The 12,448-nt window shown below is 45.3% G+C and overlaps 1 protein-coding gene across 20 annotated transcripts in view; it reads right to left on the bottom strand.

The window, feature by feature from the left end:
* The window catches only part of TRERF1 (transcriptional regulating factor 1), a 187,427-nt gene that overhangs the window by 119,450 nt on the left and 55,529 nt on the right, over nucleotides 1-12,448 (bottom strand). The gene's annotated exons all lie outside the window — the stretch shown is intronic.

Below are 12,448 nucleotides of genomic sequence, written 5' to 3'. Positions count from 1 at the left end.
CCCAGTCCCACCAAACCCACCCTACACCTTCCTCCTGACACGTGACAGCTAATATTTGTATAAATTACAATTATTTACAGTTTTTTATTCCACTCACATTATCCCTTCTAAATTTCTCCCTAATCAAGGATATACTAGAAACTTTTAAGGAGGCCTACCTTTGAGGAGTACAATTAAGGGGTAAGGCAGGGAGCAAAAAGGTTCTCTTTACACCCTTCAGTTTGAATTTCGGCAAGCATGCATTTTTTTAAATGGTACAAAATCACACACAGACACGCACGCGCACACTCTAAAACAAAGTAGGTTACGAAATATATCTACGGTTAGCTTCTACCTTGCAAATACAGAAAACTGCCCAGGAAGTCTCCGTACTCAAGTTCTACATGTAAATGATATCTGGGTGGTGGGATTACGGGTGATAATAATTTCACTTCCTTTTCCTCTTTATCTGTATTATGTTTTATTTATGTGATAAAGGAATAATGATGGTTTAAAACCTAAACCAAAGCATCATCTGATCTCTGAAACCTACACAGCATTGAGAAGCAAAGGCACCAGAGCAAGTCCCGGTCTGGCATCTCCTTTTTGTAAAATGAAAGATTTCCCCCAGAACTGCCCTGGCTTCTGCACCCTGTCTAGGGCAGAGTCTACCCCTGCAACTGACCCCAAGTTACCCCCAGGTTCTGCCATTATCCAGAACAGATGTAGAAGGGATGCCGAGCACAGCTGTCAAGCCCCTTCTGTTTGACCTCCTCTAGCTTCATCTCCCTCTGCTCCCCGAGTTTCAGCCACATGGGTCAGTTGCCTTCTCCCAAGTGTCTCTCTGGTCCCTGTCTACTCAGGCTATGTCACCCACCCCTACTTGTTTTCTCCTTCACCAAGACAAGCAGCCACACCTACTCCAAGTAACATTCAGACCTACAACTTGTAGATCAGAAGCCCCGAAACGCTCTAAATGGAGTGTAAACTATGGAATTCTCTACAGTTCCCACTGCTCCCTAATGTCTAACAAGGCAATAAAGAGGGGTGAGAGAGTCTTCAGGCATCAAGGACCATAGGATCAAGGCTTGGAGGTAAGAGAGTGTGTGATGTGTTCAAGGAAGAAGAAGGCATTTGGGATGTCTGGAGCATCTCCTAGCATGTCCAAGGCCCAGCAGAGAAAAAAATCCAAAGAAGGTTAACAGCAAAATTTACAAGGGCCAGCAAAGGGAGGCCCAAGCGAAGGGTTCTCAGCCCCTCATCTGCTTATTCATCCTTCCAACTGCTTACCCGCAATTCACTCTACCCTTCCGGTGTTTAGTTGGGTCTAGGCCAACAGGAGTGGGTGGAAAAAATAGGAATAGAGAAAAAAAGAAATGAGATTAAGGAACACCACACTGAGGCGGGCCGAGGTCTTCCCAGTGCAACATCAAGGCTCCTAAGTGGCCTTGGGTGACTCATGAGAGGGCGGGGGACATGGTGCTTAATCCTCTCCTTGATGTCAGCTCCAAACACGAAGGACATTTGCCAATTATCCAAACTTCTGGGGACCCCCAAGAGACATCTGTAAAATAATTCAAAACTGCCAAAATACAGACTGGCCATGCTCTACCCAGATGCCACTGTGGCCTGTGGGGCCTTTGGGAAACCCCTGTGGAGGGTATTAGACTAGCACCCACCTCCTGTCCTGTAAGAAGGAAGCCTTCAACAATTCTGGCTCCTCATATGTTCGCCTCCATTGGGCCTGACTGCTTGGTTGATGGTATGATCGTCTGTTCAGGAGGGAATGCTGCTCTGTAGAAGTGCTATGCTGTTTTAGGTAGGGGTGTGTGTCTATTTTCTCTCCCCACACACTCAACTAGACTGTAAGGTCCTACTGAGCTCAGATCTTGCTGCTTCTCTTTCTTCTTAAAGCTCTGCTGCTTCTCTTTCTTCTTAAGAAAATTCTCCCTGTTGCCTTTCAGTGGGCATTTACTAACCAAGTAGAAAACCAATCCTCAAATCTGTCAGCTCTTATTAAGTTGGAGTCTTCCTGGAGACTGAGGAGATAACACACGCCAAACAGCTGGATAACACCCTGAGGGGATGGTGGATCGTTAGTTACCTGCCTCTGCTTGCAGGGCAGCAGGAATGGTATGGGGAGGCCAGAATTGTTGGAGAAGGCCTCATAGAGGAAATGAGATCTGAGCTGGGTCTTGACAAAAGGGTTCAATTGGGTCAAGTGGAGAGGAAGTGGGAAGACCATCCCAGCAGTGGGACCAGCACACACGTGGCACTGACCACAGGGTGGGGAGGGCCCCCCCTGTGGAGGAATGAGATGGCGAGGCAGCGAGAGGTTATGAGTGTGCATTCAGAAGTCAAGAGAATTGCTTTGAGCCCCGCTATGCCTCTCGTTAGCTGTGCGGCTGGGGAATTTACTAACTCTCTCAGTCCCAAGTTCTTTATCAGCAATATGATGAAGATGAGGATAATAATGGTACCTGCTGGGGTTATTGGAAAGATCTGATGACAGGATGCTTATAAAATACTTAGGAAGCTCAGGGCCTCCTGCCATCAATGAATATTATCTGTTATTCTTGCTACATCAAAATGACCCGATGCCCATCCTGCTGATGTAGACAGGGAACTTTCTCCTTAATAACAGCCATGATGTTGGAAAGAAGGGAATACTGGCTGACTGGTCACATCCTGAATAACCTAAGAAGCGTAAGAGCCAGCTGAACAGAAGAATGCCAGGCAGCCGGTGTTCTCAACTACACACACGCGTGTGTGCGCGGGGACACACATACACTTCTCTGCTTTTCTTGGACCACCAACTTCCTCGTAATAAATACAAATTTATTTCCCTCTTCCTCCTACCTCTTCACAGTTTGGCAGTGGTTGTGTCCCTTCAGCATCATGGCTGTTGTCGGAGGTGCGGGGGGGGAGGATTCTCCCCAACTCTGGAGCTCCCTCCTAGCCTAGGAGAAGTAACAGCTTCCCACTGTTGCCAGCCCTGCAGTGCTTCACTATCCTTTGGTTTCCCTAAACTGCCCACACTTCTGTACACACTTCCCTTCGTTAACGTCTCCCCATTTAAACCCTTAGCATGTGTCAGCCATCTCATGCTGAGACCATGACTGACAAAGCCGGGGCCTCCATCCATCCACCAGACGCACGGGGCTGAAGTGCAGACCTGTCTTCCTCTCGTTCCCTTCCTCCCCTCACAGATGGCAGTGTTTAAGATATAAGCACCCAAGAGCAATCATATGGGAATTTAATATCCCTTGAGATCTAGATAAAGAGGCTTAGGGAAAAGCAACTCTCCCAAGCCAGGCAGGGCATTTATTAAGTGTTTACTGTGTACAAGTATCATGCCAGGCACTAAAGATCCAAAGATAGATTAAGATAAAGGTCTGGACCTGAGAGCCACAAAAAACATGAAGGATGAGGGCTTACTACTGACTAAGGGGATTCTCAGGAGATAAAGCTTGAACTACATTGGATGTTGAAGGGTGAGGCTCTGACAATGGGAAAGGAGGGGGAAGTCAGCAGGAGGTGTGAAGAGGGAGATGGGAGGTGGAGGAACATGGGACAAGGACGAGTAGGACTGAAATGATAGAGATGAGAGCAGAAAAGAGCTGGGCAAGGGGTCTATCTCGAATAGGGGCCACCTGATTCAAAAACCAAGCGCATTAACAGCAGAAATGAAACCTGACCAGAAGGATATTTCCTCCCAGCAGCCTCCAAAGTCAAAATGCCGCCCCACTACCACCACCACCTTAGGAAAATGTTAAAGGTAGCCTGGCCAGGTCTGGGGCAAAGATGTTTGTCCTAAAGGGGATGTTTCTCACCACTCACCATCAACCTGGCCCTGCTTTGGGGTCAACCGGATCATGTGTGGAAAGGGTACCTAGACCCCTAGCTCCACAGCCATGAAGAGCACCCTCGCTCCATGAAAAAAAGAAACCTTCCACATACGCTTGATCGTACTTGGAATTCTAAAATTAACTGTTCATTCCTCTCACCTAAAAGCTTTCTCCCTTTATAAGCTAATATGCAAATATCTCGGGAGAGGCTAAGTCTTAGCAGCCACATATCCGCTTAGCATGGAGGCTTCCAGAAGATCTTTCCTGGAAAACAAGCTTTGCATAAGGGATGCTCAAGAGATTATCTGTGACTGAGGGGGAGGCAGGAAGGAGAGAAGGGGGCTCCCACATTGAACCAACATCCAACAAGGGCACAGAGGTACAGAGTTCAATGCTGAACCTTCGAAAAGGCTTTTTTCACTAGTTGTTTTTAAATTGAGATGTACTTCATGACCCATAAAATCTACCCTTTAAACCGCACAATCTAGCAGTTTTTACCATATTCACAAGGTTGTACAACCATCACGATCTAATTTCAGAGTATTTTCATAACCCCCAAAGAAATCTCATACCCATTAGCAGTCACTCTCCATCATTTCCTGGCAACCATTTTCTCTCTCTATGGACTTGCCCACTCTGGGCATTTCATGAAAATAGAACCATAAAATATATGGCCTTCGTGTCTGGCTCCTTTCAGTCAGCATAAGGTTTTCGAGGTTCATCCATGTGGTAGCATGGATTGTTACTTCATTCCTTTCTTATAGCTATGTAATCCTCTATTGTATGGATATACCACATTTTGTTTATCCATCCAAAGACTTTTTAAAGGGCAAAACAAATGACGCTCCTACAGAAAGAAGCCTCCAGTATTCTTGGGGCTGCTTGGACAGTGCAGCCATTTGCAAACTCCTTCCACCAGCGCTCATAGACACTGCCCAAACCCTCCATACTGGGCTGGTGTGATTTTCCAAATACACAGTGGATCAGGTCAGCAATCCTGAATCACAGAGGCCATGACACAAACAGCTCAAATTCCTTCTGCGGGAATTTGTAATGATTCTTAAAAATGTGTTTTATAAATCTCCACAGTCCTGGTAATGTAAGATGGAAGAACAGAGCCAACTTCATGGGCCTGTGACCTGTGCAGGATCATGGGTCCCTGCACTTGGCTTAATGCACTATTGTCGCCATCTCGAAAATGTTGATGATTTTTAAACAAGTGGCTCTGCATTTTCATTTTGCGTTGGGCCCAGCAGATTATGCAGCTGGTCCTGGGCAAAAGGCAAGGGTTTGGGAAGGAGTTGCAACTTGACACTCTCCCTAAGGAGAATGCTCACCGACTCAGGTCATAGTGCTGAGGAGGGGACAGCAAGCAAGTTGGGGAGAGGTGCTGGGTCTACCTACAGCAATGCTGAAAACCCAGCTTCCAAACTGTCCGAGACCATGTCTTCCTGCCCCTAAGGGTGAACAGTTGGCTGAAAAGGCCTCCCCGGAACAGCCAGACTAGTTGAAAGTAAATGTGATAAGTCAACTCTGTACAGGCTCAGACTGTACGGCAAGGGGGACTCAAACTGAAACTTGTTTCATCTTATAATCACTTACAGGTTAAGACCAAGAAGAAGAAAGAAAGGAAAAAAAAAAGAAAAGAAAAAAAAACCCACACTAAAGTAACTGGCACTGAGAAAATTTTTTAAACATTTACTTTTTAAAAAAAAGCTGCCACCTTTATTTCCAGCATATCAAGGAAGCCATGGTTTCACCAAAAAATCCGGTATTTGATCCAAAGAGAGGAGTAAATTTAAAACATGGTCATCTATGCTGATGTCAGTACTAGACAAGACCTTAGGAACAACCCAATCACATGGGTCCCCAGGAGCCTCGACTCCCCCACCCCACCCCCACAGATTTAGTCCAATTCTCATTTTGTAGATGAGGAAGCTACGCTGTGAGAGGGGAAGTTAATGGGCCAAGGCCACCCACGGCAAAGGAGCAGGACCACAACCCGGGAGCTTGCAGCTTCCCCTTTCAACCTCCCAATTTCATGAATCCAACCAAAACTCATATACTGGGTATATGGCTCCCATCACCAATTTTCTCCCCATCCTCAACTCTTCTAGCACTTGACTCTGTCCCTGGGAAAGGAGAGTCAGGTTATGCAGATTAACTGAAGATTTACAAACCCTAAGGAAGAAGACGCAGCTTCCTTCCACCAGTGCCATCTCTATTTCTTCATTTGGCAAAAGGGTCAGAGGGCTCCGATGTAGGGTTCAGGGCCTTCCCATATCCAGAGCATTTATTAAACACAATTTTTCTGGAAAGAGTGAAGTTTAACCTAGTTTTTCCCAGTTATAAGTACAAGGATCGTGCAGGGTGGATGGAACTTGGGGGCAGACAGGAAGTGCTGCCATCCCACCACACCAAAGAGATAGATCCAGACGGCCACTGGAAAGTGATGGGACTCAGCCATCCCATTAAGTTCTGTCCTTTTTCTGAAGCACAGACAAATCAAATCAAACCATCCTTAACACCAGGTTCCTGGACTCCTTTGATTTCAGTTTTATCCTCCCTCCCTTCTTCCTTCCCTTCTTTATTCTTCCTTTCCTTCCTTGAACAAATAGATACTGAGCACTTATTATGTGCCAAGGCTGTTCTGGTTGCTGGGAATATAGCAGTGAACAAAAGAGACCATGTTTTGGTGTTTAAGTTCTAAAGGGAGGAAACAAGTAAAGAGTTAATAAATAAATTGTTATGTGCCATGTAAGATGGTGAAAACTTCTCGAGAAAAACACAGCAGGATGAGAGGGATAAAAAATGGCAGGGAAGGAGGGCATTTTACCTAGGATGGCCAGGTTAGAGCTCTCTGAAGGAGGTGAAGGAGCGAGCCATACAGATATCTGGGGGGAAGATATTCCAGGCAAAAGGATCCGTTAAGTACAAAGGCCTTGAGGTAGGAATGTCCCAGTTCAAGGAATGACCAAGAGTCTAGTGTGGCATGAATGAGGAAAGAGGCAGGTTAGAGAGGCAGGAGGGTGGGAGCCAAATCAGGCTGGCCCTGAAGCCACAGTAAGGACTTGGTTTTACTCTAAGTGGGATGGAAGCATGCAGGGCTCTGAGCAGGGAAATAACTGACTGACATAGGCTTTACCAGAGCCAGTCTGACCGCCATTGTTACCAGGCTGCTTGTGCTAGGGGACCAGATTCAGAATCCAACTCAGAACAGCCTCTAAGCAGCAGTGAGAAATATACTTCCCTTCTCTGGGCCTCCGCAGTCTCCTCTGTGAAATGGGAAGATAAGACTAGATGATGTCTAACGTCCTTTCTAGGATATTTCTATTTTCTGACCTTGAGACGGATGGACCAAAAAAGTCTCACCTGACTCTGACTCAGGAGAAGACAAGGAACAGCAGCCAAGTGTTTTAGATGCCCCCAACCACCGCCTTCCCTGCCCCATACCAAATTCTCACCCCCAAAAGGCACAGATAGCTCTCTAGGGAGAAAGGTCCAGCCCAGGAAGCAGCCACGTCAGCAACGTCCTCTAAAGATTACAAAGGGTGACCACTAAAGATAGCGCAGCCTCCACACATGTTTTAGGGTGGGGCTCAGCCTGCAGAGGCCAGTGAAAGCGGCTGCTACAGCCAAAGCAGAAGGCATTGCTGAATCTGCTTCTGCCCCGGCCGCCACAGTCTCTCCTATCTCTCGCACTCCTAGCACACAGCGAGAAAAAAAGTTTCGGGGTTAAGAACTGCTCCATTCCAACGTTCCCTTGAGGGCCCTGTGTCATACATCATCAACCTAGGTCGAAAAGCAAGACTCAGGCCTCCTCTGTCAGGCCAGATAAGCAGGATTTGTCTTTCCCCAATCAGACTGGGAGTCCCCAATAATATGAACGATCTCATCTCAGACTGTGAATTAATCCTATGCTTTTTCCATCAGAATGGGGGCCCCATGAAGGTTAGGGCTATTTCTCCATCAACATATTGGGAGCACCTAATGTCAGGAGCTACACCACCTCCATTGGGCTAGAACCTCCTTGGGGACAGGGTTTATCTGCCCCTGTCCCTCTATCGCCTCACTGCATCCTATAAGTCTTCTGCATTTTTAGAGATTTTTTAAAACAAAGTGCTAACTGCAGCACTCAGATTGAACCACTCACCCAGCCATGAGACTCTGTGATCCCCGGCCACTAAATGATCCATGAAAACTATCTGAATACGAACCTCCAAGTGAAACGAAAAGAAAACGAAATTAAAAGTTGGCTTCACTGAACAACTTTTTGATATACTGTTTATATGTTCTGGCCAAAGGCTATCCCCATTTTATAAATAACCCTTTCTGGTGACTATGGCTGAGGCCAAGCTGAAATGCACCTTGAGGACTGAGAGTAGGAAGCCCTCCTCTGACAGGCCAGGCTTGACCAAAGCTTAGTCTTACACGAATGCATAACCCACGGCCCAGACACAGCCATCCCCAACTTGAGCTTTTCCAAGCTAGTCACACCAAATGATGTGGTGGGAAGTGGGAAAATGGCTATGGGAACTGAAATCTGAAGAGTGGAATGAGGAGGAGACCCATCTCACAGAGGCAGGCCCATACCTCCCTGCACAGAATGGAGGAGGTCGGAGGCGGTGGGAGAGCACAAGGTGGCTCAGCGCAAGCTCCTGGCACCTCCTAGGAGAAGCAGAGCGCACCCCAGACACAGGGAGGGGCACTTGTGTACATGTGGACCCAGGGAAGCCACTAGAGGCTCCCCTGGAATCTGGTATGCTGGCTCATCTCGGCAAAGGGTTTCCACAGAATTGCAGAAGGAAGAACAGAAGGTTGGAACTTCCAAAAGCTGAAACTAATAATAACAATGATGATAATAACAACGGCTAACATAGGCACTGTGCTAAGTCCTTTCCATATAGTAACTCAGTTAATCTTCTTAACTGACGCTAATACTACTCCCTGTTTACAGATGAGGCAACTGAGACCTGCCCAAAGTTATGCATACATGAGGAATAAAGATTTCAACTGGGCAGCTTGGGTCCCCAACATGCACTCTTGGCCACCTCCCTCTCTGAAAACAAAGGGGAAAACCCTAGGGTATTTCTGCTGGTTCCTCTGAACCCCTGGGTTTGAAGGCAACAGACATCCTGAGGGCGTGGGGGACTGGGGTGCTACAGACTCCGACAGAACCTAGCAGAGCCCCAGCACTGTCTTCCCACTGTGCTGAGAGCCTGGAAACCCTGAAAATGCCACCCTGCTGGGATCCAAGACTCTCCTTTCGGGAGCCTCAGGTTAAAAAAATTCTACACTTTCCATATCTGACATATCCACAGGGGAAAGAATGAAAACAGTGAGGAGGGGCAAGTGGTAGTGACAGGTCTCAGCTCCCACTGGAGCCCAGGGGATGTCTGAAAACTCAGAAAACATAGGCTAGACTTCTTTTTAAACAGTGTGCTCGCGTTACATTTTCAAACGAAACTCTCAATGTGTTTTTCTTCAACCTCCACACCTTTTCAGATGAAGTTCGTCTAAATGTAATAAATTAGTGAGTCCAACTGTGACACTACAGAGGGTCCAAAATGTCTGAAAACTGAAGGAAATAGTGGATCTATTGTTTTTGTTTTTAGATTAATAACTGGACCCAACTGCTTTATGTGAGGGCTTTTCTTGTACTGACAATATTGGCAATTGGGGCTGAAAATTCTTTGTTGAGGGCACTGTCCTGTGCATTGTAGGGATGTTTAGCAGCATCCCTGGCCTCTATCCACTAGATGCCAGTGGCATTCTCTTTCCCCTCCACTCCAGATATGACAACCAAAAATGTCTCCAGACACTGCCAAATGCCCTGAAGCAGGAAAAAAAATCACTCTCAGTTGAGAACTACTGCTTCATGTTTAGATAAACCTCAATGAAAAGGTGTATGAAGTTGAAAAAAAAAACCCTACATTAAGCACAGTGCTGAAAATGTAACCACCGTACTACTTTAAAATGTGTATCCTATTTTTCTTGACTTCTCGAATATTACGTATTTGAAAATTTTCAGTGTAGCTGACATGCCTCTTTCCTGTGAATTTGCTTAAATGCAAGTACTCAGTGCCCCAGATGCCCATGCCCCACTCCTCCCAGCCCTGGCTTCCCCAATGTCACTCACATCCGTCCCCAAAACCACTCCATCCTCAAAACCATTCCATCCTTGTGTGTTGTTCAACACACCTGTATTGTGTTGTTCAACACATTTGCTCTCTGCCTGAGTCAGACTGCTGCCAGCTCTGATGGAGCACTCGCAGGGCTGACATCTGCATCCACTAGCCTCAGGGACTCCACAGCCTCAAAGGCAGCAAGGGCCACACCCAGGAAAATGGAACCACTTTCATCAGCAGGGCGGTCCATCCATCCCACTCTCAAAGCCTCCTTTCAATTCATAGTCTGCCTCAGCCCCCAGGAGTGAGCTATGCCAAACACAGAAATGGATCAAAGAGATACCCAACCTAAAAGAGTGAAAGACCAATAACTTGATCAAAACATAGGCAAAGAATATAAATTGAAAGAAAAGGAAATACAAATGGATCTTAAACTTGTGGAAAAAGTGCTCAACCGCACTCATAAAAGAAATGCAAATGAAAACTAAGTGAGATACCAATTTTCATCTATCGGATTGGCAAAGATCAAAACGTCTGATAACTCACTGTGTTGGCGAGGGTGTCTCATTCATTGAGGGTGTTGGTATAAATCACTACAAACTTCTTGAAAGGGTACTTGCAATGTCTACCAAAATCACAGACGTATATATGCTTTTACCAGCAATTCCACTTCTAAGAATTTATTTTTCAGTCTTACTCCCACATGTGCAAAATGCTATCCATACAGGGACACTCACTGCAGTATGATTTGTAATGATGAAAAAATAATAATAATAAGTCAGAGGAGTGTCTTAATAAATCGTGGTTCACACATAAAATGGAATTCTATGCAGTTGTGAAAAATGATGAGGGTGTTCTCTATGTCATGATATGGAATCATTTTTCACATACACTGTTAAGTAATACAAGTCACAGAATGACATGAATGATATGCCAGCAGGTGTTCAAACTACTGTGCATATATGCATTTAGATGCATAGGTTATCTTTGAAAAAGACAACCAAAAAGCTAATAGCTGAATACCTTTAGAGAGGAGAGCTAGGAGACTGGGGCCAGGAAGGAGAGGAAGAATTACTATACACCATTTCAAACTCTTCGTAACTTCTAATTTTTATACGATGTGTATTCATTAACTCAATCAATCAATAGAAAAAAGAGAGTAAGTAAGTAACGGATCTAGCCCTACCATCATTATGCATGTGTGCATGAAACAGATATTATAGGTCAGTTTCAATTATAAATCCTTTATTCCTATAAATATCCATACTTGTCAGTTCAAATGCCCCAGGGTTCTTTTGATTCAAAAGTAGGATGAGCACCACATCTAGAACACAGAACTCATCAGCTTCCCTCCTCAATTAGGTTTTAAAGCATTCATCCTCAGAACTACCTTCTTTACCTGAAAAATGTGTAGTCGCTGACACTGGGACCATAGCCACTCTAAAGTTACAAAAGCAGGCACATGAGATCCTTTAAAGATGCACTATGGAATCAACTTTTAGGGTCCCGAAGGCACCCACACTTTTACTAGTGCCTCAAAGCACTATCAGCTAGGACTATGCATGACAAAGTGACCTGGACCCCAATAACTACTGGGAGTGGCAGGAACCCCCAGCAGCACTGAGACACCTCCCTGCAGCTCTGCCTGCGGCAGTGTTTTAATGGCATATTGCTCAAAGGTGCCACAGCCATCACTTTTAAACCTGCCCCACTACCGCCCGCTGCCACTTCATTATAAAATAACCTTTATATATATTTTAAGACGTAAATCAGCATTTGTCAAGTTTTAAATTGGGCTACAGCAATATTTATTCATCAAAGAATAAATCTTCCCTGCGCAGTCATAAAACTGCCTAATAATTTAATATGCTATCACTCTTACCTGAAACTTGTCAAAAAGTGGCCTGAAAGAGGCGTGTGTTTTATAGTTGACTGGCAGTTAAGTCTGTAGTTTATTAAATAGTTCATATTTTTAACTCTCTATGTGAGGGAAAAATGGCAGAAGGGACACATCCTATGCAGAACAGCAATTTGGAGATTCATTAACCTGTTTGGGGGTAGAGAAAAGCAGATTCCGCAAAGAGAATCAATGGCTCACCCAATACAGCCTTAAGATGGTTGGTTTAGATAGAAGAGCAAGAAAAACTCAAATTGTAGCATTCTGTATAGGGTGGGAGCAAAACACACTAATTTTGAGAATTAATATTGGGAGGCAGGTCCATGCAGCAATAAGATAAGACGGAGAAGTTAGAAGAAAAAGGTGAAAAATGACTCTTAAGCTGCAAAATTATTACAGCTGGGCCAACATGCCAATTTTGGGGACCCTTTCAGATCTTCAGAGCAGCAAGCTTTCCAGACCTGATGGTTCCACTTTAGTAGAAGTATGTACTTCCCACAGCCTAGTGCTAAGCCACCACGCTGTTTAAGGATGAATGGACAGAAACCAAGCCCTTAGATCAAGGTTTCTCAACCTTGGCACTACTGACACTTTGG

This window comes from Pteropus medius, unplaced genomic scaffold, assembly GCF_902729225.1.
Source record: "Pteropus medius unplaced genomic scaffold, Ma_sr-lr_union100, whole genome shotgun sequence".
Lineage (NCBI taxonomy): Eukaryota > Metazoa > Chordata > Mammalia > Chiroptera > Pteropodidae > Pteropus > Pteropus medius.
The sequence above is the reverse complement of the archived record's forward strand: the minus strand, read 5'-3'. Positions and strand labels throughout refer to the sequence as shown.